Genomic DNA, 6,998 nt, shown 5'->3' with positions numbered 1-6,998 from the left:
GACATTCATAGCATTTTTGCATGCATTCATTGTTTTGATCCAAAATTTTCATGCATTGCATCATTTTCATGTTTTTCTCTCTCATCATTAAAAATTCAAAAAAATCAAAAAAATATCTTTCCCTTTTTCTCTCTTAAAATTTCGAAAATTAGATTTGACTTTTTCAAAAAATTTTAAAATCTAGTTGTTTTTATGAGTCAAATCAAATTTTCAATTTAAAAATCTTATCTTTTTCAAAATCTTTTTCAAAAATCAAATCTTTTTCATTTTTCTTAGTTATTTTTGAAAATTACAAAAATATTTTTCAAAAAATCTTCTCTTAATTTTATCTCATAATTTTCGAAAATAACATCATCAATTAATGTTTTGATTCAAAAATTTCAAGTTTGTTACTTGCTTGTTAAGAAAGATTCAAACTTTGAGTTCTAGAATCATATCTTGTGATTTCTTGTGAATCAAGTCATTAATTGTGATTTTTAAAATCAAATTTTTTTCAAAACTAATTTCAATCATATCTTTTCAAAAATATTTTCTTATCATATCTTTTTCAAAAACTTGATTTCAAAATATCTTTTCTAACTTCCTAACTTCTTATCTTTTCAAAATTTGTTTCAACTAACTAACTAACTTTTGTTTGCTTCTTAGCTTTTTCAAAACTACCTAACTAACTCTCTCTCTAATTTTCGAAAATATCTTCCCTCTTTTTCAAAAATTCTTTTTAATTAACTAATTAATTTAATTTTTGATTTTTTTTTCAAAAATTACTAACCTTTTTCAAAAACTATTTTCGAAAATCACTAACTCTTTTTCAAAAATTATTTTCGAAATTCTCCCTCTCTCATCTTATTCTATTTATTTATTCACCTATTAACATCTCCTCACCTCACATCTCTGCTCTCCTCACCCTTGTGTTTCTTTCTTTATATTACATTCTTTGTCCCCTTCCTTTCTTCCACTCACACAGGGACTTCTATACTGTGGTATAAAGGATCCCTATTATTATTATTATTATTTTTTCTGTGCCCTCTTCTTTGTCATATGAGCAGGAGCAAGGACAAGAATATTCTTGTTGAAGCAGATCCAGAACCTGAAAGGACTTTGAAAAGGAAACTAATAGAAGCTAAATTACAACAATCCAGAGATAACCTTTCAGAAATTTTCGAACAAGAAGAGGAGATGGTAGCCGAAAATAATAATAATGCAAGGAGGATGCTTGGTAACTTTACTGCACCTAATTCCAATTTACATGGAAGAAGCATCTCCATTCCTGCCATTGGAGCAAACAACTTTGAGCTGAAACCTCAGCTAGTTTCTCTGATGCAGCAGAACTGCAAGTTTCATGGACTTCCATCTGAAGATCCTTTTCAGTTCTTAACTGAATTCTTGCAGATATGTGACACTGTTAAGACTAATGGAGTAGATCCTGAAGTCTACAGACTCATGCTTTTCCCTTTTGCTGTAAGAGACAGAGCTAGAGTGTGGTTGGATTCTCAACCCAGAGATAGCCTGAACTCTTGGGACAAGCTGGTCACAGCTTTCTTAGCCAAGTTCTTTCCTCCTCAAAAGCTGAGCAAGCTTAGAGTGGATGTTCAAACCTTCAGACAGAAAGAAGGTGAATCCCTCTATGAAGCTTGGGAAAGATACAAGCAGCTGACCAAAAAGTGTCCTTCTGACATGCTTTCAGAATGGACCATCCTGGATATATTCTATGATGGTTTATCTGAGCTATCAATGATGTCATTGGATACTTCTGCAGGTGGATCCATTCACCTAAAGAAAACGCCTGCAGAAGCTCAAGAACTCATTGACATGGTTGCTAATAACCAGTTCATGTAACTTCTGAGAGGAATCCTGTGAATAATGGGACGCCTATGAAGAAGGGAGTTCTTGAAATTGATACTCTGAATGCCATATTGGCTCAAAACAAAATATTGACTCAGCAAGTCAATACGATTTCTCAGAGTCTGAATGGAATGCAAGCTGCATCCAACAGTACTCAAGAGGCATCTTCTGAAGAAGAAGCTTATGATCCTGAGAACCTTGCAATAGCAGAGGTGAATTACTTATGTGAACCTTATGGAAACACCTATAATCCATCATGGAGAAATCATCCAAATCTCTTATAGAAGGATCAACAAAAGCCTCAACAAGGCTTTAATAATGGTGGAAGATACAGGTTTAACAATAGTAAACCTTTTCCATCATCCACTCAGCAACTGACAGAGAACTCTGAACAAAATACTTCTAATCTAGCAAACTTAGTCTCTGATCTATCTAAGGCCACTGTGAGTTTCATGAATGAAACAAGATCCTCCATTAGAAATTTGGAAGCACAAGTGGGCCAGCTGAGTAAAAGGATCACTGAAATTCCTCCTAGTACTCTCCCAAGCAATACAGAAGAAAATCCAAAAGGAGAGTGCAAGGCCATTGAATTAATCACCATGGCCGAACCTGTAAAGGAAGGAGAGGACGTGAATCCCAGTGAGGAAGACCTCCTGGGACGTCCAGTGATCAATAAGGAGTTTCCCTCTGAGGAATCAAAAGAATCTGAGGCTCAACTAGAGACCATAGAGATTCCATTAAACCTCCTTATGCCATTCATGAGCTCTGATGAGTATTCCTCTTCTGAAGAGAATGAGGATGTCACTGAGGAGCAAGTCACCAAGTACCTTGGTGCAATCATGAAGCTGAATGCCAAATTATTTGGCATTGAAACTTGGGAAGATGAACCTCCCTTGTTCACCAATGAACTAAGTGATCTGGATCAACTGACATTACCTCAGAAGAAACAGGATCCTGGAAAGTTCTTAATACCTTGTACCATAGGCACCATGATCTTTAAGGCTCTGTGTGACCTTGGTTCAGGAATAAACCTCATGCCCCTCTCTGTAATAGAGAAACTGGGAATCTTTGGGGTGCAAGCTACTAAAATCTCATTAGAGATGGCAGACAATTCAAGAAAACAGGCTTATGGACAAGTAGAGGACGTGTTAGTAAAGGTTGAAGGCCTTTACATCCCTACTGATTTCATAGTCCTAGATACTGGGAAGGATGAGGATGAATTCATCATCCTTGGAAGACCCTTCCTAGCCACAGCAAGAGCTATGATTGATGTGGACAGAGGAGAATTGATCCTTCAAATAAATGAGGACAACCTTCTGTTTACAACTCAAGGATATCTCTCTGCATCCATGGAGAGGAAGCATAAAAAGCTTCTCTCAAAGCAGAGTCAAACAAAGCCCCCACAGTCAAACTCTAAGTTTGGTGTTGGGAGGCCACAACCAAACTCTAAGTTTGGTGTCAAACCCCCATATCCAAACTCTAAGTTTGGTGTTGGGAGGTCTCAACAAAGCTCTGCACATCTGTGAGGCTCCATGAGAGCCCACTGTGAAGCTATTGACGTTAAAGAAGCGCTTGTTGGGAGGCAACCCAATGTTTATCTAATTTTCATTGTTTTTCATGTTTTATTAGGTTCATGATCATGTGGAGTCACAAAATAAATATAAAAATTGAAAACGGAATCAAAAATAGCAGAAGAAAAATCACACCCTGGAGGAAGACCTTACTGGCATTTAAATGCCAGTAAAAAGCATGTTTTGGGCGTTCAACGCCAGAACAGAGCATGGTTCTGGCACTGAACGCCAGAAATAGGCAGCATCTGGGCGTTTGAACGCCAGAAATGCACCCTGGAGAAGAGCCAGCGCTGAACGCCCAGAACAAGCATGGTTCTGGCGTTCAACGCCAGAAATGGGCAACAAATGGGCGTTCAACGCCCAGAACAAGCACCAATCTGGCGCTGAACGCCCAGAGTTGTGTGCAAGGGCATTTTGCATGCCTAATTGGGTGCAAGGTTGTAAATTCTTGAACACCTCAGGATCTGTGGACCCCACAGGATCCCCACCTACCTCCACTTACTTCTTCTCACCCCTCTTTCACACAATCCCATAAACACTCTTCCCCAAAACCCTTCACCAATCACCTCAATCTCTCTTCCCTATCACCTCTTCACCACTCACATTCATCCACTCTTCCCCATAAACCTACCTCATAAACTCCACCTACCTTCAAAATTCAAAATCAATTTCCCACCCAAACCCACCCTAAATGGCCGAACTTACCCCCCCTCCCTTCCCTATATAAAGCCCTCCATTCTTCCTCATTTTCACACAACACAACCCTCTCTTCCTCTTCTTGGCCGAAACACACCTCCCCCCCTCCTCTCCATATTTTCTTCTTCTTCATCATCTATTCTTTCTTCTCTTGCTCGAGGGCGAGCAAAATTCTAAGTTTGGTGTGGTAAAAGCATAAGCTTTTTGTTTTTCCATTACCATTGATGGCACCTAAGACCGGAGAATCCTCTAGAAAAGGGAAAGGGAAGACAAAAGCTTCCACCTCCGAGTCATGGGAGATAGAAAGGTTCATCTCCAAAGCTCATCAAGACCACTTCTATGATGTTGTGGCCAAGAAGAAGGTGATCCCCGAGGTCCCTTTTAAACTCAAGAGAAATGAGTATCCGGAGATCCGACATGAAATTCAAAGAAGAGGTTGGGAAGTTCTAACAAACCCCATCCAACAAGTCGGCATCCTAATGGTTCAAGAGTTCTATGCTAATGCATGGATCACTAGGAACCATGATCAAAGTAAGAACCCGAACCCAAAGAATTATCTCACCATGGTTCGGGGGAAATACTTAGATTTTAGTCCGGAAAATGTGAGGTTGGCGTTCAACTTGCCAAACATGGAGGAGAACGCACGCCCCTACACAAGGAGAGTCAACTTTGATCAAAGGTTGGACCAAGTCCTCATGGACATATGTGTAGAAGGAGCTCAATGGAAGATTGACTCAAAAGGCAAACTGGTTCAACTAAGAAGACTGGACCTTAAGCCTGTAGCTAGAGGATGGTTGGAGTTCATTCAATGCTCAATCATTCCCACTAGCAACCGGTATGAAGTTACTATAGACTGGGCCATCATGATCCATAGCATCATGATTGGAGAAGAGGTGGAAGTTCATGAGATTATACCTCAAGAACTCTACAAGGTGGCTGACAAGTCCTCCACTATGGCAAGGTTAGCCTTTCCCCACCTCATTTGCCACCTATGCAATTCGGCTGGGATTGACATAAAGGAAGATATCCTCATTGAAGAGGACAAGCCCATCACTAAGAAAAAGATGGAGCACTCAAGAGAGCATAGAGAAGCTCATCATCAAGAAATCCTTGAGATTCCTCAAGGGATGCACTTCCCTCCACAGAACTTTTGGGAGCAAATCAACACCTCCCTAGGAGAATTAAGTTCCAACATGGGACAATTAAGGGTGGAACATCAAGAGCACTCCATCATCCTTCATGAAATTAGAGAAGATCAAAAAGCAATGAGGGAGGAGCAACAAAGGCAAGGAAGAGACATAGAAGAGCTCAAGGACATCATTGGTTCCTCAAGAAGGAAACGCCACCATCACTAAGGTGGACTCATTCCTTGTTCTTACATTCTCTGTTTTTCGTTTTCTATGTTAAGTGCTTATCTATGTTTGTGTCTTCATTACATGATCATTAGTAGTTAGTAACTATGTCTTAAAGTTATGAATGTCCTATGAATCCATCACCTCTCTTAAATAAAAAACTATTTTAATTCAAAAGAACAAGAAGCACATGAGTTTCGAATTTATCCTTGAACTTAGTTTAATTATATTGATGTAGTGACAATGCTTCTTGTTTTCTGAATGAATGCTTGAACAGTGCATATGTCTTTTGAAGTTGTTGTTTATGAATGTTAAATATGTTGGCTCTTGAAAGAATGATGACAAGGAGACATGTTATTTGATAATCTGAAAAATCATAAAAATAATTCTTGAAGCAAGAAAAAGCAGCAAAGAACAAAGCTTGCAGAAAAAAAAAGAAAAAGAAAAAAAATAGCGAAAAAAATAGAAAAAAAAGAGAGAAAAAGCAAGCAGAAAAAGCCAAAAGCTCTTAAAACCAAGAGGCAAGAGCAAAAAGCCAGTAACCCTTAAAACCAAAAGGCAAGGGCAATAAAAAGGATCTCAAGGCTTTGATTTTTAGTGGATAGGAGGGCCTAAAGGAATAAAATCCTGGCCTAAGCGGCTTAACCAAGCTGTCCCTAACCATGTGCTTGTGGCGTGAAGGTGTCAAGTGAAAACTTGAGACTGAGCGGTTAAAGTCAAGGTCCAAAGCAAAAGAAGAGTGTGCTTAAGAACCCTGGACACCGCTAATTGGGGACTTTAGCAAAGCTGAGTCACAATCTGAAAAGGTTCACCCAATTATGTGTCTGTGGCATTTATGTATCCGGTGGTAATACTGGAAAACAAAGTGCATAGGGCCACGGCCAAGACTCATAAAATAGCTGTGTTCAAGAATCATCATACTGAACTAGGAGAATCAATAACACTATCTGAACTCTGAGTTCCTATAGATGCCAATCATTCTGAACCTCAATGGATAAAGCGAGATGCCAAAACTATTCAAGAGGCAAAAAGCTACAAGTCCCGCTCATTTAATTGGAGCTATGTTTCATTGATGTTTGGAATTTATAGTATATTCTCTTCTTTTTATCCTATTTGATTTTCAGTTTCTTGGGGACAAGCAACAATTTAAGTTTGGTGTTGTGATGAGCGGATAATTTATACGCTTTTTGGCATTGTTTTTAGTATGTTTTTAGTAGAATCTAGTTACTTTTAGGGATGTTTTCATTAGTTTTTATGTTAAATTCACATTTCTGGACTTTACTATGAGTTTATGTATTTTTCTGTGATTTCAGGTATTTTCTGGCTAAAATTGAGGAACTTGAGCAAAAATCAGATTCAGAGGTTGAAGAAGGACTGCTGATGCTGTTGGATTCTGACCTCCCTGCACTCAAAATGAATTTTCTTGAGCTACAGAACTCAAAATGGTGCGCTTCTAATTGCGTTGGAAAGTAGACATCCAGGGCTTTCCAGCAATATATAATAGTCCATACTTTGGCCGAGTTTAGACGATGTAAAA

The 6,998-nt window shown here is 38.7% G+C and overlaps 1 non-coding gene across 1 annotated transcript; it reads right to left on the bottom strand.

The window, feature by feature from the left end:
* Positions 1-1,572: 1,572 nt before the first annotated feature.
* LOC148574789 (small nucleolar RNA R71) lies at positions 1,573-1,680 on the bottom strand. Its single transcript, XR_015906253.1, has one exon. It is a non-coding gene; the product is annotated as a small nucleolar RNA R71 (small nucleolar RNA).
* Positions 1,681-6,998: the final 5,318 nt, after the last annotated feature.

The sequence above is a fragment of the Arachis ipaensis genome, chromosome B2 (genome assembly GCF_059453495.1).
Source record: "Arachis ipaensis isolate K30076 ecotype BB chromosome B2, ASM5945349v1, whole genome shotgun sequence".
NCBI lineage: Eukaryota > Viridiplantae > Streptophyta > Magnoliopsida > Fabales > Fabaceae > Arachis > Arachis ipaensis.
Note: the sequence above shows the minus strand (reverse complement) of the source record. Positions and strands in the feature narration are given on the sequence as shown.